The 26,464-nt window shown below is 39.4% G+C and overlaps 1 protein-coding gene across 1 annotated transcript in view; it reads right to left on the reverse strand.

Moving 5' to 3' along the window:
* LOC136866655 (synaptotagmin-10) overlaps positions 1-26,464 on the reverse strand; it is a 171,977-nt gene that overhangs the window by 42,358 nt on the left and 103,155 nt on the right. The gene's annotated exons all lie outside the window — the stretch shown is intronic.

A 26,464-nucleotide genomic window follows, 5' to 3' on the forward strand; every position in this document is an offset into this window, starting at 1 on the left:
GTAGACTTTTTTTTTTTTTTTTTTTTTTTTTTACAATTTACTTTACATGGCACCGACACAGACAGGTCTTGACAATGGGGTGGTATAGAGCTAGGAATGGGAAGGAAGCAGACATTTCTCGTTTTAAAATATATTTGTACAATTGTACGTCGATGTACTATGAGTTCTTAATACGGGACGCGACATATATGTGGAAACAGATCGACGTCAATATTGCGGGAGAAACTTAAATCACCGAGCGATTGGAATATGCAGTTAGAGGCGAGCATTCTGGAGATAGTGAGTTGGAAACACACTGTCGGCAGCCCTGAAAATGATTTTCCATGGATTACCATTTTCACACCAGGAAAATGTACCTTAATTAAGGCCACGGCCTTTCCTATTCTATGATCGCCGTATGACCTATCTGTGTCAGTGCAACATAAAACAAAGAAAACATTTGTTAAATATTAATCAAAGTCACTATAAATAAATGTAGGAAAGTTCATTTCACACATGTAATATAAATCCTAAAATCAAATGTTATAAATTACCCGGCCAGAGGATGGGAAAACTTAATATTAAGACAGGTTATTTGGCGTATTTATAACGAATGGTGCGGGGCAGCGCGGCTCCTCTAGTTAGTTATAAATAGAGAGGGGTCCAGAAAATTGTAGACACTCTTTTGATAGTCAACATTAATGGAACAAAATGACATACCGTTACAATTCTTGCACGAGCGAAAGATTTATTTCTGTACTCAAAGGGACCCCCAGTTAGCAGCCAAACAACGTCGATGCCGCTGAACTGCTGACCGAAGTACGGCTCTCAGCTTTGCGGGTGTGATAGCCGCACAGGATGCCTCGATGGTTTGTCGTAGCTCGTTCAGTGTACTGAGAGTAGCCTACACTAACGTACAGTTCGTCCGGCCCCGCGGTGTAGGGGGAACGCGTCCGCCTGGCACCCGGCGGCCTTGTGTTCCATTCTCGGCCGAGTCAGGGTTTTTTAATTGTAATGATTAATATCCCTGCCCTGGGGACTGGATGTTTTTGACGTCCTTAATCTTCCTTTTCTCACACACAACATTCCACACTACCGCCATTCCAATTACATGCAGGTTCTTTTTTTGCTAGGGGCTTTACGTCGCACCGACACAGATAGGTCTTATGGCGACGATGGGATAGGAAAGGCCTAGGAGTTGGAAGGAAGCGGCCGTGGCCTTAATTAAGGTACAGCCCCAGCATTTGCCTGGTGTGAAAATGGGAAACCACGGAAAACCATCTTCAGGGCTGCCGATAGTGGGGTTCGAACCTACTATCTCCCGGATGCAAGCTCACAGCCGCGCGCCTCTACGCGCACGGCCAACTCGCCCGGTACATGCAGGTTCATGCAATATGGTGCCAGTAGGGGCAAAACATCCACATGGGTCGACGCCCTGAACAAAAAACAAATCAAAAAATCATCATCATCATCATCATCATCATCTGTTTACCCTCCAGGTTCGGTTCTTCCCTCGGACTTGGCGAGGGATCCCACCTCTACCGCCTCAAGGGCAGTGTCCTGGAGCTTCAGACTCTTGGTCGGGGGTTACAACTGGAGAGTATGACCAGTACCTCGCCCAGGCGGCCTCACCTGCTATGCTGAACAGGGGCCTTGTGGAGGGATGGGAAGATTGGAAGGGATAGGCAAGGAAGAGGGAAGGAAGCGGCCGTGGCCTTAAGTTAGGTACCATCCCGGCATTCGCCTGGAGGAGAAGTGGGAAACCACGGAAAACCACTTCCAGGATGGCTGAGGTGGGAATCGAACCCACCTCTACTCAGTTGACCTCCCGAGGCTGAGTGGACGCCGTTCCAGCCCTCGTACCACTTTTTCAAATTTCGTGGCAGAGCCGGGAATCGAACCCGGACCTCTGGGGGTGGCAGCTAATCACGCTAACCACTACACCACAGAGGCGGCCAAACAAAAAATCGTTCAGTTCGAATTGCACCTCGTGAGACCAGATAACCATCCCTGCAAACCGTTCATCCTCGCGAAGCATGCCTTCAAACCATTCTCTGCACTCCATCCTTCGATCCGTGTCGTCCTCGTTCATAGCGTTCAGCGGTCCGGCTCCATGGCTAAATGCTGGCCTGTGGTCACAGGGGTCCCGGGTTCGAATCCCAGCAGGGTCGGGAATTTAAACCTTAATTGGTTAATTTCGCTGGCACGGGGCTGGGTGTATGTGTTGTCTTCATCATCATTTCATCCTCATCACGACGCGCAGGTTGAGTACGAGAGTCAAATCAAAAGACCTGCATCTGGCGAGCCGAACTTTTCGTCGGACACTCCCGGCAATAAAAGCCATACGCCATTTCATTTTTTTATAGCGTTCAGGGATCTTGGAATGTACACTTTCACTTGGCAGCCTTCAAAATTCGCTGTACGACTGGTCGGCCTATCCCGCTTTCACGTGCATCCTGATTCACAGATATTTGAGGTGACAAAGTAAAATGTTGTAATTGGCCATCAAATTGGTGTTTCTTATTGATAACTATATAATAGTTATTTATTAAATTATTTTACATGTGCCAGGCTGAGTGGCTATGGCGCTGGCCTTCTGACCCCAACTTGGCAGGTTTGAACATGGCTCAGTACGGGAGGTATTTCAAGGTGCTCAAATACGTCAGCCTCGTGTCGGTAGATTTACTGGCACGTGAAAGAACTCCGACGGGATGAATTTAAACCCTCTGGAGTCTCAGAAAACCGTAAATGTAGTTAGTGGGACGTAGAGCAATGAACAATATTATTTATATATTGTTTTATACGCTAGCTATCTGGCCATGCTTTCTTCTTCATTTGAAATACGGTAACTAATTTTAATTACAATGCATATTAACGTAATGATAAATTAATCAAATCGCCATTCGTCTGCATTTAGGGCTGTTGTTCAGGTAGCAGATCCCCTATAAATTCTTAAAAGATTTGAAAGAATTTCGAAATTCATCTATCATCCACCATGGTACATTATTACAATCCCTAACTCCTCTTTTTATAAATAAATGTTGGCCCCAACTTGTCGTGTTCAATTCAACCTTTCATGCATACAAGCTGTAGTGCCCGTCCTTGAGAGGACAATCAGATAACACATGTATGAGAGCTGTTAAAAGACGAAGCAAGAACAAGAGGTGTTTGAGGTGTAAAATTTTGCTAACATCTGATGAACTACTTCTTGGTGGTGATCATCTGTAAATTTATTCCTACTTTTTCTTGTTAAACATAGGTGGATTCATGCGTCATTCGTATTTCATTCTATCCCTTAGTTTCGATATTTATTGCATTTCCGTAACTCTCACCACTGCCACACATGAACCACATTTTTTGAAATTATCCAGTCAAAGAAATACTGCACTAATACGAGGTCTCCAGATGGCTGAAAGCACCCTAGAAAGATATAGAATATGTTTCAAAGTATTGTGTGATATGAATTAAAATGTTCAAGTCATATATGAAACTTCTGGCCAAAATTCTTGTCAATAATTCAGATCCCATAAATAATAACAGAAATGTTTTCAAGGACATAGATAAAAAGCTGCACAGTAAACAGGTGAAAAGGAGCAATAGTACTTAGGAGTGAAACGAAATGCTTCTAAGGAAAAGTGAAATGGCGTGTGGCTTTTAATACCGGGGGTGTCCGAGGACATGTTCGGCTCGCCAGATGCGGGTCTTTTGATTTGACGCCCGTAGGCCACCCGCGCGTCATGATGAGGATGAAGTGATGATGAAGACGACACATACACCCAGCCCCCGTTCCGGAAGAATTAACGAATTATGGTTAAAATTCCCGGCCCTGCCGGGAATCGAACCCGGGACATTTAAGGAAAGTTCTTTGTTGTAAGAATAAAGTTTACTACATGTTAATTAGTTAGTTAATCAGCTGGTTAGTCCGTTACTTAGTTCGTTAGTTAGTTATATGTTTTATTTCTTTCATATTGTGTTACTTATATGTTAAACGAAGAAGGGGTATTGAATTAAACTGGCCTAATGGAAATGTATATATATATTTCCAATTACGTTCTGCAAAGCATCTAACTTTCGTTTTACGCCTGGAGTTCCTGGAGGAATGTAAATTAATATGCGAAGGTTTCTCGTCGAAATGTTCTTTATGTGACGCCTTAACCTAAAACCGTCCGCAGTCTGACGTGCTGCTTAGGCTGCCGCACTCTTTGAATTCCACCATCTCGGTTTTGGTATTACGGTCTGAGATAATGTAGTTAGTTATGGCTAAATACCCAGTTCGTGTATCTTTGGAGTCAAAACTAACTCCATTTCTCACAGAGATAATTAAACTGAGTCGTAATGTGAGAAGGCGGAACAGTTCCTTGGTCGCGCAACAGGTGCAGCGCAGTCGTACGCGGAAAGTTTCCGTGAGCCTGCACCAATGAGTTAAGAGGGAAGAAGGAGATAGGCGCTGAACGCGAGCAACGGTAATGACTGAGTAACATTCACCACTAGAGCAGACCCAAGGCTAAGTTTGTTTTATATCTGGAAATAATCTCGCCAAGTGATCATGCCTTTTTTTTTCATACCTGCGAGAGAGGGGATTTTTTTAAAGATGGATGCCCCACGGTTTACACCAAAACCTGAATGGCGTGACAGTGTCAAAATACTATCCTGAAAATTAAGCAATGAGGATCAGGGAAGTGTATAAAAGACATTCATAGAAAATTTACTACTGTAATATCTTTAAAAAAGCAACCAATCTTCCATTCCGGTCTTCCAAGGAGGTCCCTTGCCTAAGGGATGCTGGAACGAAAACTATTGTTCCCCACTGGGTTCAGGCAGTGGAATAGACGGTATTAGAGCATTAGAGACCAAGAGTGGTTTTCATTTTCACGCCCTCTCTGGCCCTTGTCTCTTTTTTGGCCGATATGTTCATTTTTCGAAGTGTCGGACCCCTTCCTTTTTCCCCACTCATTAGTTAATAGAGGGTAGTTGCCAGTTGTACTTCCTTTTAAAACAATAATAAACACCACTACCACAACCCGAATCCCCTGGGCTTGATATCGTAGGTTGTCAATCATGCGGTCCTTAGTTGAGTCCTGGCATTGCTTCCACTTACTTGTGCCAAGCTCTTCACGTTCATCTATTTTCTCTTGTTCACCGCTTATTCTTTTCGACCCCGGAGTATAAGAGCATTCTTGGCCACGCTCTTCGTGGCCCTTGTCTTCCTTTTGCTGATACCTTCATTTTTCGAAGTATCGGATCCTTCCATTTTTCCCTATGATTAGTGTTAATAGAAGACTGTTGTCTAGTTATACTTCCTCTGAAAACAATAATCACCACCACCACCGCTGAAAATTGTTTTCACTTTGTTTTCCACGAATTGTCACCGGAATTACGCGTTCTAGAAAATCAGATTGCATTTTCGACGAAGTGGTATTCTGACGTCTGGCATTCAGTAAAATATGAAGAGCAACCAAGGCTCATGCTAAGAGACATTATTTTACAATGACGCTATTCCTTATTGCCCGACCAACACAGCACTGTTACCGTTCAACCAAAAACTGCTGTTGCTATCACATTAGCTCTGACCTGACTTCATGCTACCGTAGATCACGGCTTTCCAGATTAGTGAATTTCGAACCCTCTTGATGCAGAAGAGGCAGCACCGTATTTTAGAGGGAGTTTGGCTTCCACTGTGTTCGATTTATGGCCCGTCAAAGACTTCAGTATTCTAGATTGTCGGCAAGACCGGCGTTCACCTAGACACCTTTGAGCAAGTGATGCACTGGAGGTATGAAAGACTGAAGATGTCACCACAGCGACCATTAGGCACTCCAAGTACTGTAGGCCATCTTAGCAGCAGTGGTCTTGGTAGGACAAGGGTCTTCATTAGCTATATGTGCCACAGATAGGTTTTCTGTTCGTTTTTTTTTTTTTTTAAGATAGTTCCTCAAGTGTAATCACAATAGCTAAATAGACCTCGAACCAGCCTTTAGATCCAGGTAAAATCACTCAGATGTCCAAGAATCGAACTCAAGGCATAAGGGTAATGAAATGAAATGTCGTATGGCTTTTAGTGCCGGGATATCCCGAGACGGGTTCGGCTCGTCGGGTGCAGGTCTTTCTATTTGACACCCGTAGGCGATCTGCGCGTCGTGATGAGGATGAAATGATGATGAAGACAACACATACACCCAGCCCCCGGGCGATTGGAATTAAACAATTAAGGTTAAAATCCCCGACCAGGCCGGGAATCAAACCCGGGACCCTCTGAACCGAAGGCCAGTACGCTGAACGTTCAGCCAACCAGTCGGACGGCATAAGGGTGAGAGGCAGGCAAGCCAATCTTATACCACGTGGCTGGTGGACGCGTATCTGGTGACTATATAAGAAATATAATTCAGTATGTGAATTTTCCCGGAGCCTAGTTAGCAGTGGCCTCTAAAACAATAATAACAACCACCACCACCACCACCAGTTAGCAGTGGAACACTCACACTTGTTCAGTACCCGAGTCATAAACTTTTCGCCTTGTTTCGATCATTAGTGTAATTGTTCGCATTCGACAGCGCGGTTTCTTCCTCTGGGGGGATGATAACAATAAGCCCATGTGTATGGATTGCAGGAGATATTTATGTCTCTCATGAGGAGGGGATATGACAATACATCAAGTGAATGCACGACACACTTACCGCCTGATCAATACGCTGCACAATTCATACGCTAACAGCCTTGCCGGAGAAATATTGTACCTGCTACGATTTACAGCGAGGACAATTCGTTTTGTGACCTTCGCTAGTTGTAGCGGGACTCAGCTAATTTATCATACCTAGTCTGTCCGCTTCTAGCTATATATTAATCGTAATTCAGCCACTGGAAAATACTTCTCTGCTCGACATTTTGTTTGCTGACCTGCTAGTTGAAGGAATTATCAAGTGGAAATGCGACTTCTTACTCAATTTAAAATCAATGAAAAACAACATTAACAATAAGAAATATGAACAAACGAATATACTTAGTAATAGACATTCATTTGAAAATTATATTATAGACATTTACTCGTCATACGAATATATACATATATTTTGGAACATCAATTGTGTCTTCTCAAATAGCTGCTTAATCCAATTCTAGACCCACCATTACAGTGACAGCAGACACTGGTCTTTCCTGCGATTCCGTCTCTCAGGTTCTAACCTTCTTCTGTCATGTTCAAAATATTTTAGTTCGTCATATATGACTTAGCGCCATTTTGCCTTATCATTGGCTATATTTTCCCGGTTGACAGTGCCAATTTGACATTCCTTTAGAATACATTTCAAAATATCCTTATAGACTATATTTTCAACCGCTCTCCTTGATGAAATAAAATGTCGTATGGCTTTCAGTGCCGGGATATCCCAGGACGGGTTCGGCTCGCCAGGTGCAGGTCATTCTATTTGACACCCGTAGGTGACCTGCGCGTCCTGATGAGGATGAAATGATGATGAAGACGACACATACACCCAGCCCCCGTGCTGTAGGAATTAACCAATTAAGGTTAAAATCCCCGACCCGGTCGGGAATCGAACCCGGGACCCTCTGAACCGAAGGCCAGTACGCTGAGCGTTCAGCCAACGAGTCGGACCCTCCTTGATTAAGGAGGCCTTTATTTTGTTGGGAATACATGATTTGCCTTCGGACGCGTGTTTCTGACATGCGAACGATATGTCCAGACCAGCGTAATTGATTCCTGATTATCTCTGCCTCCTTGATTTAGTGTTGGATTCATCGAGGATACTGACGTTAGTCCGATGACTTTGCCATTTAATTTTCAGTATCCTTCTCAAGCTTCGTTGATGGTATTCAATAAACACCACCATGAACGATTCCAACATGTTCAAAGAAGTGTGCCACACACTATTATCATAGTCAGGCTTGTGTTCCATTTGCGTTTAAAGCTGCTTGCTTGCAAGAAATTGCCGCAAACTCTCACCAATCGAGACCCTTTAGAATCAGATTGGAAAGCAACTCTAACCAGTGGTAACTGCGGCCGATTTAGAAGGTCAGTTTTGCTAGCCGTCGTTTGATCTTCCACATTAGAGAATCCGGTGTATGTTTACCTCCATGGACGACAGTATCACCGCCTTTGTCTGTTCTGCGGATGATCCAAGGAAAGATTTTGGGAAGGTGGGAAATACGAGATTGTGAAGGGAGATGTGCCCACAAACAAGACCAGATTGCTAGCAAAGCTTGTCAGAGCATGGAACAGGACACCTGAATTGGAGGATATAGGGAATAAATGTATTTATAATATGCCCAGAAGAAGTCATGACTTGAATGTAGTGGAAGGTTTTCATGCTAAATACACGGAATACATATTTGGAGATATACCCACCCGCAGCACATACATTATGAAGAGTGAGAATGCCTTGACATTATTCACACAATATTGCACCTTAGATGACAGAACCTTGCCGGACACAGTTCTAAGCTAAAATATTTCACTTAGGAGGTTTTATCCCGGCAGCGACGATATCTTCTTCCCGTACTATGCCGAGAAATATCATCTGGACTCCATACATGTATTAGGATTGATCATAGGAGCACGAGGCAATATTACTCACACATTTCACAACTTTTGTAAGAAATTCATTTTGCATAACCTATTAAGGACATTGGGTTAGCAGCTCTTAAAGGATCAATAGCAATAGTAAAAAATCATCTATACTCATAGCTACGTCTTTGTCCTATGAAGAATCCCTCATGGGTTTCAAAATTATTGCCTGATACACATTTTTAATTACTGTATTAAGTAGGCTGGAATATTGTATACTTATCATTTATGGACATATTATAAACGACCCTTGAAGTTATTAATCAAATTTTAATGTAACCTTTGTCTTTTTGGCAACCTACAAATGGGGGAAGCAGAAAGAAATGCATTTCTCTCTCTCTCATTAAATTTATTAAAAGAAAGTGGTGTAAATGGTGTAATTTACTTTCTTGCTTCAGAATAGATTACTAAGAACAGAGTAATCTAAGCTTAAGGATTTATAATAATCTAACGAAACATTTATAAGTTTGTATAATAAAATGTAATATTCACATAGTGAGTATAAACATTTAGCACACTAAGAGTCTTTGTCACCCTGCAATAAATGCTTGGAGTAGTAAAATATGTTTTCTTGTGTCTGTACTTACTTATACCGTTGGCTTACTTCGAAAACCTCGTAGGTCTATGTCCTAACGCTCTTCCTATCAATTATATTCCTTAAGAATGGTAACGCCCCTAAGCTACGTGTGGATATGCAGCCCATCAGAACAATTTCCTTTGTGTTCTTTTTCCTACGTTATGTGTAAAGGAAAATGAAACTTAAATAGATTATACTGTAGGAGTGCGTACATTCGCTTGCATACAACGTACCTGCAATACGATATGGTATGGTATACTTTATTTTACACATAAGCACAGGAAAATGAACAGAACAAAAATTAGTCTGATGGACTGCATGTAAAAATGTGGCTGGGAGGCGTGACCAGTCTTACGGAATATCATGACTACGAAGAACATTGGGACATACGAGGTTTTAAAAGTATGCCATCAATACGCTCCTGCGATGGGTCTTTTATGGTGAGATTTTCTTTAGTTTTTGAAAATGAGTGTAATAAATGGCGAAATGTTTTTGAATGTTTGTGGAATCATCACGTCTGAACGAATTGATACATATGGCAAAAACATCAGCAAACAATTATTGTATAAACTGGCAGAACATATGGCTACTTATTATCAAACTGTCTCTTAAGGGAAAAATGCATCTAAAGCACATGTTAAACGAAGAAGATATATGCTAAGGACACTTAAAAATGAATACGCTCCAGGTAATATCAGCCCTACTTAAGGTGGCACCGACACCTTTAACAGAACAAAAAAAGCCAATTTCAGCTTAATATTTTTCATTTAAAATTGAACTTCTCTCTTTACAAATGTGAAAACTATGTGTTGATATCTCCAATACTTTCGGATTTATGACCAAAAACGTGAAGGCCTTTCACCCAAGCAAGCCCTTTATCGGTCGTTTCCCGTAACTTTTGTTTACGGAACCGTTTCCCTGATAATTCTGCAAGGTTTTAAGATGCTAAAATGAAATTGTGCATGCACATGTGCTTCATAGACAAGAAGAAAATGCGCTAGAATTATTAACCAAGCTTCGATGGTTAAGTTTAAAATCAAATCAAATTTAAAATGAATGAAAAAATAGACTGCTTGATAATAACTTCATGAAAAATTATTTATACTTGATGGACTTCACTGTTTTTAGTATTTACTGTTGCTATAACATTACTAATCATAACAAAAAATTAATCGAAAGATATTTATGAGTTTGGTAATAATCAGGGGAATGGAAAATTTGTGGCCATGATACACCGCCATTTTGAATAATTAATTTTATATAATGGTGTAAGTTTGTATGATTTTTAAATATGTAGGCATATTATTAAAGAATATAATGATTGCCATACAAAGTTTCCTTTTAGTATTCAATTATTTTGCTAAAGAAAAGAAAGTTTAATGCGCTCCATTTCCCTATGTTCAAAGGTGTAGGTCCCCCTTTAAAATGAAACCTAACAAATGTACTTTGAACTCAACTTTACTCAAATTTCTAACAAAGTTCGTTATTATTTTCTTGCTAGCTATGCGAGCTGTACAATAAATTATCCTTGTAATTGTTCTAGCGTATGCTTTATCCAATAAAACCCATAATAAAGGAAAAACTGTTGGTGTTATTAGAAAGCCAGAATAAGTTTAGAATTTGAATTTAATTTCCTATAAAAGATTAATGAGCACTTTATTCTTACACGTAAAATGATTGCTAGGAAAGAGTGCTGTCTGTCATGTACTGCATTTATATAACGAAGTATGAAGCGGGATATCCAAGCATCTGGTTTTTTACGACTATGTTCAGATGTTATATTTGCAACAATTCCTGGAGAACGAACCTTCTTAGCAGAGAACTAAATATTTCAACGGCCTAATGTGCCACATGTCGCTTGTGTTGTGTCGTTTGTGGAAAACTAAAAATATTTGTGTTACTAATATTTTAAATCGTTTCGTTTTTTGAATTTTGTACGATATAACCTCGTAGAATAAACCGCGTGTAAAGGTGCTATAAGAGCATTATTTAGTTTCTAAGCTCTTACAAAAATATGCCTCATAATCTTCCTGGATGGGTTGGAACATTCATTCTGTCACTGCATCGTATATCGTGATATTTATTTATGTACATGATGTTTTACAAGCTCTACGAATTAAACTCGCAGGAAAAATGTAAGAAGACAGAACCACTATGTAAACTGAGAATGGGATAAATTATGTGTCAGAACGGGCAACCGGTATCGAATGCAATGCAGAGTGAAGGCTTGATAATCCGACGCGAAAATGACGCGGAGATTTTGCAGATGATTTTAAATGCAGATAAATTTAAAGTTGTGTACTGTCAGTGAGAAGTAGTTACTAGTGAATGTGTGCTCTAATACACCCCTTACATAAGTAGGGGGTTAAATGTGATGTCAATAGGTACAGAGAGATAATAGCTATTGAAGGGCCTCCGTGGCTCAGACGGCAGCGCGTCGGCCTCTCACCGCTGGATACCGTGGTTCAAATCCCTGTCACTCCATGTGAGATTTGTGCTGGACAAAGCGGAGACGGGGCCGGTTTTTCTCCGGGTACTCCGGTTTTCCCCTGTCATCTTTCATTCCAGCAACACTCTCCATTCGCATTTCATAGCATCTATCAGTCATTAATAAATCATTTTGGGAGTGGCGACCTCATCGTATTAATAGCCTATATCTGCTTCATTCTCTACATCCCTGACCTGTCAACGACTGGACAACAGGTTGTTTGTTTTCATTTTCAATATAAATTGAAAAACACCTTCAAGAAATCAGCATACCGGCGGAAGAAATTCTGGGAAGAGAAGAGAGGAAAGTCAACGTTTAAGTAAGTGCAATCGCCCCCTTAGCTGAGCCCAACGTTGTGCTAATAATAATAATAATAATAATAATAATAATAATAATAATAATAATAATAATAATAATAATAATAATAATAATACATCAGCAACCCCGTAAGAAATGTACGTAGATTATTCTTTCCAAACAGGTATAAAACAAGTTCTTGAATGACTAATGACTAATGACTGTGTTTATGTGCTCACAAGCGATAATACGACAACAGTCTTGGCAATGCGGAAGCGAGTTTCACGGGAAGTCAATAGTTACAGCTGGGCTCTTCCGTGTTCTCCAGACAGTTTTATCTGTTTGCTGAGTTTCTGCGAAAGGAGCTATTAAGTTGATGCTTACATGACGTGAATGTTTATCACGAGATCTAAAAAATATCTTGGCGCTTTCACCTCTGCAGCTCACAAATGTATGCATTACATATTCCTTGATTGAATCGTAACGTTTTGTACATGTTATTGTGGAGACTCAATTCAAAGAAACATAGATCTGCAACAGATCGCTATGAGGCATTAGTTCCACATACGGAGCTGATTCCTTGAGACATTTTGAGTAAATGCCGTTTAATCCTGTTCCTATTCCCAAGAAATGTTATTAACAACTACAATTTTAAGAAGCAGTAATTAAGTTACTTCACACACGTTGAGCTTCAGAACGTGAGTCAATTAAACAAGGGATAATCTACGAGGAGTCATTTTTATTTCGTTTTCCCAGGCTAGCGAAATGAACTCAAGAAACTGCTTTTTATGAACAACTCGCAAATTTTAACACTCTTAAATATTTGGGTATGAGTACACAGAGAATTACGTTCCTCAGTCTCCCTCAGAAATGTGTTAAATGAGTACTATAATTATTGCGGTGATAAGGGGTATTGTATTGGCACAGATCCTGAATGGTCAATTTTTGAACTGACACTGGGATGACACGGTTCTCCATATTCGTTATTCACACGTACAGTATGTATTTGACATCTAGGATTATACTACTTCATAGCAAACATTAATAATTATGGTATATATTTGCAATTCCTTTGGTGATAGTCTATTAGTGTTGTAAATAAATAGTGAAGGGTAGTTGCAATAAGTGACTATCCTATGTTCTTAGGAAATATGTTATATTACAGGGTCACCCAATCTATCACCCCAGGGTCCTATTTGGCCCGCGAAGACATTTTTGTGGCCCGCCTAAACTGTAGTTGTTTTGCATTTTCGAGTTTAGTTACTGGCTATTATAACAAACAACTTCAATTTCAACTGAAATGTTTTATCTGTACTGTACATATAATTTGTAAGAATATCATATAAGGTTTGTAATATCGGGTTTAAAGTAATCAATCTTTGATCATATCAATTAGACCCTTCAGGGCCACCTAAATGAATCATTCTGTGGCAACTACAGTATTACGTATGCAGCCTTGCTACATCCCCGGCAATTGGCGTTAAATGAAAGCTTCTTGCGTGGGTTTCGAATCTCCGTACCCTCGAACCATGTGCACGATCATATCTCTAACCGCACCCCTGCCAAGCGATCTATCGTGAGGCTTGACACGCTGGTGGCAGTTCCCAACCTATACAATATAATACAATCTTTGTATGCACCTCTTCTTGTAACCTTTGTACCTGTGTTCTTTTTAACGTATTCATTCGGGGTTCCAATAAGGAATAATGGTGATGATCACAATCTCTTGTTGTCTTTTAGCCCGTAACCACACAATTAGTTAAATTACCCTGGATTAGAGAGGGGGACCGTCGTTTACCAGACTTGTAATAAATGCGACGGGTGGCATAAAAGTTGATCGAATGGGGCAGGCGGGCCATTTCGTATATAATATAATATAATTTTCCAATTTTCAGGCTGGGAAAATTCTTGGGTGTATCATGAATAAGTGTAAAGTCGCCTTCTTCGAATACCAGCCCTGTTCCATATTTGCGTCACGTAAAACTTTCTAAGTGATGGTACAGCACTTAACTACCAGTAAGAAAGAAATATTACTGCATTGGATATAGTACGGTATTCTATTAGTTTCAAATCGGCTCTCAGATAAAACTTTTTATACATTTCTCTATTTCAAAATCGCTTTGCTGTACGGGATCTAAACTGAGTACAATCGGGACAACTTATTCTGAACTGAAAGCATAAGTAAGGAATGAATCGTATGAATGAAGATGTGAGTTGAAATGCCATCGATTCATATGAGAGGAATGGAGGGAAATAGTTAACCTACGAGAAAGAATGGACTCAACCGTGGAGAGTAGGAGAAGTAGAGGGAGATCAGGGTGACGGTCGTTATATTTAGTTTTATTATTTGAACGTAAGACGTGTGTAAGCCAGCCCTGCGGTGTAGGGATAGCGTACCTGCCTCTTACCCGCAGGATCCGGGTTCCATTCCTGGCAAGTACAGGAATTTTTACCTATGCGCGAGGGCTGGCTAGAGTTCCACTCAGCCTACGTGATTACAATTGAGGAGCTATCTAACTGTGAGATGGTGGCCCTGGTCTAGAAATCCAATAATAACATCCGAGAATATTCGTAATGCTGACCACACGACATCTCGTAATGTACACACCTTCCAGTTGAGCAGCGGTCGCTTATTCATTTGGAGCTGTTGAGCCATGGGGGTTTGGTGCTTGGTTTTAAGACATGTGGAACAAAAAATGCTACATAGACAGTTACAAATTTTGCCTACATTCAGAGAAGTTTGGAACTTAGTGATGAACGACATAACTGTCTATCGTAAAGGTGTATAATGGTATAGGGATGCAATATAAAAGATGCAACTCAGCAGGAACGTGTTGGATAAACAACAGTAATTCGAAGGGTAAAAATTATTGCAGGGTTCTTCTTAGAAAACAAGAGATAAAACAGTTCAGTCATTGACAATGAAATACAGATAACTGCAGGAGAATTTTGAATGAATTAGCGATGTAAAACAGATCAAAGCATAGATAAGTTGGTTTCAAAACCTACTGGACGTGTAACGAACACTACGCAAGAAACTATTATACCAATGAATTTCAGTTTGTTTATGTCTATCACATAGTGATAACATTAAAATGTAGATTAACTAATGATACTACAAGCTTTGAAGTGGTAAATGAATTGAACATTGTGGCTGTTGTTTTACTACGAGAAGACGGTCATCATCAGCAACGCTCGTTTACTCCTCGTTCCTGTTATTATTCTTCCCTCAGCCTGATGCAAACTGCAGCATCTATGAGGAGTGTGTTCAAAAGTTACGAATTCCACTTCCAGAAAATAAATACGTAGCCCCTATTACGTCCACATGCATTACATGAGTTGAATATTGTAGATTGCCATGAACAATTCTGATTAGAAATATGTAATTTCTTTAAAGTTGTACCGAACCATATCATGGGTACGTTCCATGTGCCTTTCATTTTACGTTTCTTGCGCGTTTTCCACAATTTTCTTAAGGTCGAAATGGTACCTTTTGAACAAAAACTCCTCATACGTGGACTAAGCCCTTTTCTATTACTGCAGTAATCGCGCCGAACGCGTTGTAGTAATTCTATCTTACCTACTTCGCAGTATGTTTAAAAGTAGTTAGCAAAAGGACAAATTTTGAATAAAGTATATAAAACACGTTTTTGGGGTAGTTCTGTTAGCACAGTCATCTTGTAGTAATATATGAGAAGTGTAGAGAGAAAAAAAATATTTTCTCCTCTAATTTATGTTCGTTCCTTTGGCTTAGTAAACTCCATTTAAGACTGTGTTAACCCCTTTAAACCCTAGTGAAGAGTTGGCAAATCCCTAGATCACACTTTTATTTAGATAGATATTCAGGTAGTACTCTCTCAGATTTCAAAATTTAAGATCTGAGTCGTAGGCTTCAAAGACAGCGTACTAGCGTTTCATTCAGACAAGGTGGAAATGTTAACAGTTATGGTTAATTTCTCCGTTTCGTGTACTGAGTCGTTCATTTCGTCTTAATAAACGAGTACACTTCTTAATCTACATACAACACACCACCACTAACTACCACATCCCTCCATTTAGGCCGCCAAGTAATATTCAACCATAAAATTATGCGTAATTAAACAGAGCATGGGCGCCAAAAATTGGGGAAAGCCTGGAAAGAAGACGAAAAAGGAAATTCAAAACTTCAGCTGGAGATGTTGGGAAGGGTGAGTGGCGAGAGTTGTGACAATTCCTCATTTCCAAATCAAAACATTCAATAAACAGTTCTGCTAGTACTAACTTAGCTCTGAATCTATGGATTTTCGGAGATGTTCAACCTAAGTTAGTCACTGAATTCCACGAACCTACTACGATGGCGTAGCAGGGGGAGAGGTGAAACTCCCACGTGGCGCGTCCCAGGTGGCGGATAGGGGGGTCCTAACCGGCTTGCCGGCGGACTTGAGGGAAATAAAATACCTCTCGCGGACCAAAGACACTACGCCCTGCGGGTGGGGGACGCACATGTAGAATACACCCGCGGTATCCCCTGCCTGTCGTAAGAGGCGACTAAAAGGGGCGACCAAGGGCTGACTGAATTAGAACCATGAAACTAATTTTGAATCGTACCATCACGCGGGGAACACCATAGGTTGCCTGTACTTGTGAGTAGTACCACTAAATTCGGTACGAAATCGGTTTGTGATTAGTAGCAGTAAAAGCCTGGCCTGGTGGATTCCAGTACCCGTGCGTCGTACCCATGTGTGCAACACCGCGGGTCTGGGCGTAGCCTGTGAGTTGTACCACTATATGAGCAGCACCGTGGGTCTGCGTTGCCTGTGATTAGTACCCACTATGTGAGGAACACCACGGGAATACCGGCGCCCGTGTTTAGTACACCTAGGTGGGGAACCTTCTCGGTTTGCGTTGACTCTGAGTTGGGCCATTGTGTGAGACACACCATAGGTCTGCGTTACTTGTACGTATTGCAATACTTGTGAGTAGTACCATCTTTTGTGGAACACCGTGAGTCTTCGCTACTTCTGATTAATACCCCAACATGACACATACCATGGTTCTATTTTACTCGCGACATGTACCATTCTGTGGGGCCTTAGACGTGGATTTTGCACCCCCTTTAGACACCAAGCATCATTGTGCTTTATAAGTGGTTCCTTGGTCGGTAATAATGTTATTTTCGATCAGTATTGAGTCCGATCCACTGGTTTTTGTTTGTTTGTTTTGTGTTTTGTTGAGTTCCTGTCCATCCATTCATTCTTCATGTCATATTTTATTTTTATTTTGGTCAGTGGATGCCTTTGCAATTTTTGTTCTTTCATTTCGTACCATTAGGGGCCGATGACCTTCGATGTTAGGCCCCTTAAAACAACAAGCATCATCATCATCATCAGTTACTGAATTCATTCTATCATTTTCCATTTGCGGTCTGGACTCAAACACTGACCAGGTTTCTACATTATCATATTTATGGGCATGTCAAGACGATTCTATGTCCTGTTGCCTTTATTTCTTGCCTAGTGAAGCAAGCAAGTATTGATCGTAGAATGCTGGACTCCTTCGCCTTTCTGCCTGGTATCTTGGTACAGTAATTCAAGAGGAGCAGGTGTGCGCAGCATCCGAGGCTCTTTGGCTAATCTACAGGCGCTGTGTGGGTTGCGTCCTCCAGGAGATCACCTGGGCCAACGCTGAGCACTGACCTGCTCTCTGAAAATAACATCTTGCACTCGCCAAATGTACAGCACATCACGGTATTAAAGCCTTTACCATTACGTCAAGGAAATGATCAACAAAACTGATTTCTACGGCAGAAAATCCCTCACGTTCCATTAAATGAGCTCATTCAACAACATTCCTTCATTAACAGTATTCACTGTCAAGGAGACAACTAATAATTTCTTGAGGACGACACGAGCATGAGAAGTAGAAAATATTAAAATATCCAAATTATTTTGACTTTCTTTTTCTTCTTATCCTGGTGCTGTCTATTCACAGAAGGATGGCGAACATATGGGGTCAACTTTTAATATCGTGTGTTTTTCCTATTAAAGTTAATGTATCGCGGATGACGAACCACTGCCGAAGTATCCGGGTCCAAGATAATTTTCCCCGTCCACTTCTACGTTTCCCTTCTTCCTCTTTGACAGTGTGTATGTGCCCGTGTTTGCCATTTCTGCATATTTGGGAGCCGATGACCTAGGTGTTAGACTCCTTTAAACAATAAACATATGTTAATCATCATCATCATCATCGGAATATGTGACCGAAATAGATCGCCTCCCTGCATTCTCCGAGGACTTACAGTTCCTTCTCCGTGGTGGCTTGGTCTTCCCAAGAGATGTTAAAAATTGGGCGGTACACCCGCATTTTAATGGCCAGCGCTCAGCTCTTACATGAAGATTCTTAATTTTAATTTCGATTTGTCGTTATTGCCTAAAGAGCCTTACAGTTATCAGACAACGTCATGTTATACCCTACATACAAAAAATTATATATTTTAATTCTTATACAAATAAAACACATGTCTTCAGAGATCATTTGTGCAATACAGGCGCCAGCTAATTAAGTGATGTTTCAATGATTTTTGAAACATTTTTACCATTAATATTTTTATATCCTTAGGCAGGTTGCTACAGAGCAGGGGTTTCCAAAAGGTGGCCCGCGAAGACAAATTTTGAGGTCTGCGAAGGCTTTGAGAAATATTTTAAGAAATATGAAAAAAATTTACAAAAATATTTCATACCTCGTTGAAATATGTATTAACTTGTAATTTTAATATTATTTCCTGTTCTTTGTTCACTTAGTATCATTACATTATTTTTGATTAAGAAAAATTAAAATAAAAAATTGGCGGAAAATGATTACTCACAAATTCCAGTGCTAAGTCTTAACCATTATAAACATGGATATGGGTTCGATACCAAGTTTTGAACTTCATGTTAACCTCACCGTGAACATTTTATGCAGGATAGAATGCAATGAATAGCAAAAATACTTTAATAGCAATTGATGTAAGAAGCGCCTTCAGTTCTTCGTTCTTCTCTTTTTGGTAGTACTGGCTGGTACACAGTGCTGCACTGGGAAGTACTCCTGGAAGTACATCACTAGGATTTAAGGCTCTTACAACTCTGTATCATTGTTCCCTTCACACTTCTCCCACTAAATTGTCCTTCTTTATTACATTAATAATTTCAGTTTTCCTTTAGGTATTTTGTTTCCATTTTTATGATTTGTCAAACATTAGGCCTAATTCAAATGAACTGATATTGTTGAGTGTTCTTCCAAATTAAAATGTACTGGCTATAATAGTGTTCATATTTAATATCACTCTTTTATGCAATTGTAAAATAGTGTTTTAAGCAATTAAAATTATAGAACTTCATTTCAATTAAAATATGCACATTATACTAGACAAGCCTTACTTGCGGAATTTCTCGAATATTGTCCTATTATTAAATTGCTGTCCGTGATCATGTCTATGGTTTTCAATGCGGTCCTTGAACACTTACTAATTGGAAACACCTTCTATGGAGTAACATATATTCACATATGAGCTATGCCCCACGTTTGTATTGTACTGGAAAGTCATGGGGTAATCATTCCTATTTCTTTGGTTATAAATGTGGAATTCACAGTTACTTATAAGCAATTATTTATTGTGTTTAAAAGGAAAATAGATTTATAAATTTATATTGGAAGATTCCTGTCATAATATTATGAGCTATTAAGTAATTTTTCCACGTACTTCGATTCGGCATACAAAAAATTAATCTTAGGGGTATCATTCGTTCAAGATATGCATTCGCCACACAACCCCAGACAACTAACCCAGACTTCAAACGAGGGTACATATTACTCCACAGTGCACTTTCATTAACTCGTTTGGATCTATTATTTTTTATAGCGTACGTTATAAAATATTCCAGATATTAACTTTTTACAGACATAATTTACATGATTCTTCCAAGACATATGTCTATCCAGAACAATGTCTAAGAATTTTGTACAATCTGTTGTTTGAAGGTGCCATTTAGCCAAACACTCATGACATCATTGCCATCCCTTTCAAAATCAAAGTTCATCACATTTGTTTTACGATGATTCAGCATAAGGGTATTGGAAGGGAACAATCTGTTGGTATGTTTTAGGATTCGTTAAGAATTTGTATTCTACTATTAATTCCATACCTTTTCCCCAAGTTTTGGCACTTGATTAATATGTAGGAAATAGAGGAAATGTTCCAGAATAGTACCCTTTGTAATTCAGTATTTTATGACTTAAACGAAGTATCCTTCTTTTTTACCTCGCGTTCGATTTCAGAATTTACTTCAAAGCGCTCGTTACGCTTTTGAAAGTAATAAGTTACCAGATGTAAAGCGACACCACGAACACCATAGCGTTCTAGATGGTCACGGATTACACTATCAAAGATATATAAATCTAAAAAAACTCAAGTAGAAAAATGACCTTTATCAATATTATTTAAATTATTGGAAGCCAAATCAGTAATAATAATAATAATAATAATAATAATAATAATAATAATAATAATAATAATAATAATAATAATAATAATAATAATAATAATCGTATAGCCTCAGATATCGTGTGCGAGTGCCGTAATTTGGCTGCTTTCTGGCAATTTCGACGTCCAATTTTAATCTAGGCCTACTAGATAGCAGAATAAACCGAATCTCTCTTGGGCGTCCATGACTGAGATTTTATAAATTTTGTTATGTGGACAGCAAATGTGTCGTCACCAGAGTTCTTCTACATGTCAACGTTGTACGACTATCAAAATTTGGAATATTCTGCCACATTTGAACCCGATAACCATATATGGAGGTGTTAGAGCGCTAACAGTTCACAAAACGTTCTTGAGTCCATGATGAAAATTTCAGAATTAAAATCTTTGTACTGACCAGAAAACGAACCCAAGGCGTTTGAATCAGAGAGGACACGCTATATATACCACAGGGATGGCTAATAATAATAATAATAATAATAATAATAATAATAATAATAATAATAATAATAATAATCAGAAGAAGAAGAAGAATATTTCAAGAAGATTATTCAATGTAACACATTTACAAAACAGGAGAATAAATTGGCTGGAGGAAACAATAGGGAACCAGAATGCATTGAACATCGGAAAAGACAACATGAGAAATAGCGAAGTCTTCACGACATCAGTAAATAAACGCACATTTATGGTAAAAACTAGTATCAGGGATTTACAAAGTGCTCACAAGAATGGAAAAGGCAACACAATGACTTTATGGAGTAATTTTGGAAGAATGGGAAGGCAAATAGCACCACGTTAATTAACAAGTTCTGATACGCTCTATGAATAAATAATAATAATAATAATAATAATAATAATAATAATAATAATAATAATAATAATAATAATAATAATAATAATAATAATAATAATAATAATGTATTTACGAGGTGTAGAATGGCTTATATATTTACAATATATATGCACATAATTATATGCCTGCAAGAACCTATTTAAAATAGACTTGTACTTTTAGTACCTTACAGCTTTTGAACGACATGTTATTTTATTTACATAAAATTTTTAACGCAAGCAGGATTATCCAGGTCTATATTTATTATTGACGTATTTGATTCAGTTAAGTCTAACTCTAAGAATTTACGGTTATGCCATTCGTTTGTAACAGTTCATTACGAAAGGTAGACATTATTACCACTTTTGTCTTTAGACTGTAAATGTCTCCTATTTGGAGACAAATCATGTCCCTTCTTGTAAAACAAAATAAATATTGGTAAGTATTGTAAATTGGAATTACCCTTAAACAATATATAACTTACTCATAAACTGTGCCGTTGTTTTGTGAATACATTCATTAACTTCATCAATGCTACTGCCGTTAGCATAACAGAGAAAATCTGTCGAAGGTCAGCAGAGAAGAGAACTGTTACTGCAATATGTTGCAATTGCGAATATCCCGGAGCGTCCTGGCAAATGTTTCTACGGAATTTGTGTTTGTAATTATACAGTCATCTCTTATAACACTGATAAAATAAAAATAGAAATTCAGTGGATATTCTGGGATCCAATACGCGTTCTAAGCCAACTGAAAAGTGATGAAAAAAATGCAAACCATTTCTCTCTCTCACCCCTACCGTTATTTCACATCAACTATGCAGGCTACATATGTTTAATTTGTATCCAGGAAAACAAATCACGGACGGAATTTTCTCTAAAGCACTGCTTGCTCCATGGAGTACTAATGAATATGGCTTTAGGTAATATTAGTGAAAATTTACCATACGACATTGAATTTGTCTACATAATAAAACAGATATGATGAATTTATGCAGCCTGTAGACGCCATAATATCCACTATCACTGACTATAAAAAGAAAGGAAAATATTCAAATTCGTATGAAAAACAAGGAAAAACTACGTCATTTATCGATTATCTCTTTTCTGTGAAAGATAAAACTTTTTCAACATAACAAAATTTTGACGTGTTAGAGAGCAAAACGGTTTTCACATTTGAAATCAGCATAAAAATATGCACTATAGAGAGAAAGCATCACGTCAGGCATCTACAGATTCGCCGTGTTACTGGTCTCTGACATATTGCACACTGGCGCCTCAATGTTGGCAATATCAGCCAACCCGTGATTGATTTCAGTTTTAGGCTCAAGGCAGGTAGAATATTCACTCAGTTTGGCGAGATGCATGATACAAGAGGCAGCTGAAAAATGTCGCACTGACCACAGTCCATCAGGCTGGGCCGTTGCATAATAACAGTTCTCTTTAATTAATTTTTCATGGTAACCTGCACATAAACGTGGACAATATATAACCACAACAGATTTTCTGTGCCATAAAAGTCATGTCTGAAGCAGGTGGGTTCCTAGGCAACGCCTGAAGCAGCCTCCAATGGTAAGCGTAAAGGAAAATGAACCTTAAACACAACATACTCTAGGAGGGGGTAATTATGTCATGGAAGCATACATTCCTACAGTACGGTACTGTAAGGTTAATTTTTCTTTACACTAGAGCATAGAAAAGTGAACTAAGCGAAAATTGTTCTGATGGACTGCATATCAATATGTGACTGGGAGGCGTTACAAGTCTCAATGGAAATAATAGATAGGAAGCACATTGTTAGATTCGTGGTTTTGGCATAGCAACGACGATACATTATTAAGATTTAATAACAAATGTAACGGACATGATTAGTGTGTAAATTTGTAAAATAATTTACAATGTTCCAAAAACTTTAAAAATCCAGAAATGTCAACACAAAATGTTTACACCTAACATGTCATTTCCACAAGTTAACATATCCGACACAATAACTGTCTATAACTGCGTGACTGTCCGACTCGTTGGCTGAACGGTCAGCGTACTGGCCTTTGGTTTAGAGGGTCCCGGGTTCGATTCCCGGCCGGGTCGGGGATTTTAACCTTAATTGGTTAATTCCAGTGGCACGGGGGCTGGGTGTATGTATTGTCTTCATCATCATTTCATCCTCATCAAGACGCGCAGGTCACCTACGGGAGTCAAATAGAAAGACCTGCACCTGGCGAGCCGAACCCGCCCTGGGATCTCCTGGCACTAAAAGCCATACGACATTTCATTTACTGCGTGACTTCTAGTCTCTTCTTTAGAATAATTTTCTGTACATGTTATTACTCGGAATCATTATTTTAGCAGAACACTCCGTAACTGTCTTTCCTTAATACCTCAACTCCCATTTCATTAGACATGTTCATTTCTGGAAATAACCTATTCATTTTTAAACTTTCCTCTGCTGAGATAAAAGGAATGTTCTATTCGCGCTGACATATAGAAATGTCATTACAAATAACATACATACATACATACATACATACATACATACATACATACATACATTATCATTATAGACTGTTAAGCCTTTCAGCGTTCAGTCTGCAAGCCTCTGTGAATTTACTAAACGACGCCACAATCCTCGATTTTCAACTAGTGTTGTGGCCTCATTTAGTTCTATACATTACAAATAAGAGTGATAATAAATTACCAGTAATAACACAAATAGTATGGCATCACATTGAATTTTCACAAGGAATGCTTATCTATAAATCTTCAAGGCAGTGCAATACACTGGTATATCGATACCGGTAATAGACTGAAAAAAAGGCGTACTAGAATGAAGAATTGTGGTAAAAATCTTAGATCCAAACTATGGATATTAAGAAGTAATAAGGAGATGTACCAGAACACAGGAAATATACAAGAAAATATAAGACCGAGCTCGATAGCTACATTCGCTTAAATGCGGCCAGTATCCAGCAATCGGGAAATAGTGGGTTCGAGGCTCACTGTCGGCAGCCCTGAAGATGGTTTTCCGTGGTTTCCCATTTTAACACCAGGCAAATGCCGGGGTTGTACCTTAACTAAGACCACGCCGCTTCCTCTCAATCCCTAGGCCTTTCCTATCCCATCGTCGCCGTCAGACATATCTGTGTTGGTGCGACGTAAAACAAATAACAAAATATAAAGAAATACCAGATGACTATTTTTTGGATATATCTATAGAATGGATGATACCAGATTAACAAAACAGATATTTATGTACTTTTGGAAGGAAAAGTCAACATCGAGCTGGATACAAGGGGTCAAGAATGATATAAAAAATAAGAGAAAAGAAAATTATAGGAAGAGAGTGAGAGAGCCAAAAGTAAAAGAATAGAATGATTCCAAGGAAGAATGAAAAGCAAACCCAGTGCAAGATGGTGAACGAATATTGGAAGGAACGGAAAAGGAAACAACAATGAAGGATGAATTGAAATAATAATAATAATAATAATAATAATAATAATAATAATAATAATAATAATAATAATAATCCTGGGTAGACTCCGCAGTTGATAAAGCACGGGTGTTTGGATGTTTCGCCGTAATTCGAGAACGAATCCGAAGAGAAGTGTAATATAATCTTCAATGTATTACAGAGAGGCAGCTGCACACGCATGTTATGTGTGAAAGCTTTGTGGCATCATCATAGCGTGTACTGCGTAGAACAGAATGGACAAAATAAAACTCGTCCGGGAAACATTTATAATAGGACGCCAACGGTGGCTATTTCCAGCATCTCTATTTATAATTCCGTTAATCTGTTCTGTTGATAATGTTCAGATATTTGAAAAACAATATATAATTCACTTCTACGTTTTAAAGAGTCTTGGGAGTGAGTAACAAAAGTTCGTCTGGACGCTCGAAGGCATGATCAACTGTAAATTTGTAAGAATATAGATGCAGGTCCTCTTTGATAATGGCCGGGCTGAGTGGCTCAGACGGTTGAGGCGCTGGCCTTCTCACCCCAACTTGGCAGGTTCGATCCTGGCTCAGTCCGGTGGTATTTGAAGGTGCTCAAATACGTCGGCCTCGTGTAGGTAGATTTACTGGCACGTAAAAGAACTCCTGCGGGACAAAATTCCGGCACCTCGGCGTCTCCGAAAACCGTAAAAGAGTAGTTAGTTGGACGTAAAGCAAATAACATTATTATTCTTTGATAATGATTCGACACGACGGTCCCTTAATTCCCACTTGCAGAGGTAAACGGCGTTGAGATTTTGTCGGACTTCGTTCCAGGCTTTCCTCCATTCGAACAGTGTTTTCTAGTGTTCGAACTCTTTTCGGATAGTTATGGTTTTTATTCACTTTGCTACTAAATTTTGTCAAAACAATTCCAGTCTTAAACTCTTGAGCAAACTCTACCGTACAGGTTTCCCAAGAATCGTGCTACCCACAACACTCGACAAAGAACACAGGCTGTTTTATCATGCGCACCATTTTGTGATGCATTCAACTGGTCACTAAACACGTCTGATCCTCTCACTTACTCACTCACTCACACATAATGACAAAGCGACGTACTCGGGAGATACGCACGAGCAGACATGTAACAGCAACCGACCGGGGCATCGAAATTACGGTTTTCAGCATTTTGTGTGATGGACAGTTCTTCTGTTCCTTAACAAGGGTCAATTACGCTTCAGTCTTATAAATATTTCCCTGGCCAGTTTCATTTTCTCCACCGGGTAGATAACCGGACGTACTGTGTCTCGATCGTAATAGCCTACCGTGGCGCAGCAAAGTAAATATCCAAGCATGTACCATAGACATCCATTCAATGGTTATCGCACTGTCTGTATGTGTTTTCTGTTTAAGGAGTCTGGCTCCGTGGCTAAATGGTTAGCGTGCTGGCCTTTGGTCACAGGGGCTCGGGTTCGATTCCCGGAAGTGTCGGGAATTTTAACCATCGCTGGTTAATTTCGCTGGCACGGGACCTGGGTGTGTCATCTTCATCTTCATCATCATTCAATCCCCATCACGACGCGCAGGTTTCCTATGGCCGTCAAATCAAAAGTCCTGCACCTGGCGAGCCGAGCATATCCTCGGACACTGCCGGCACTCAAAGCCATACGCCATTCCATTTTATTTAAGGAAACGTGATACGAAAAGGAACGACTTTATTTTTTATAAATGTACTAACATTAGGATCTGCCAAGGTCATACGACGTACCAGGTTTG

Source organism: Anabrus simplex, chromosome 3 (assembly GCF_040414725.1).
Source record: "Anabrus simplex isolate iqAnaSimp1 chromosome 3, ASM4041472v1, whole genome shotgun sequence".
Taxonomy (NCBI): domain Eukaryota; kingdom Metazoa; phylum Arthropoda; class Insecta; order Orthoptera; family Tettigoniidae; genus Anabrus; species Anabrus simplex.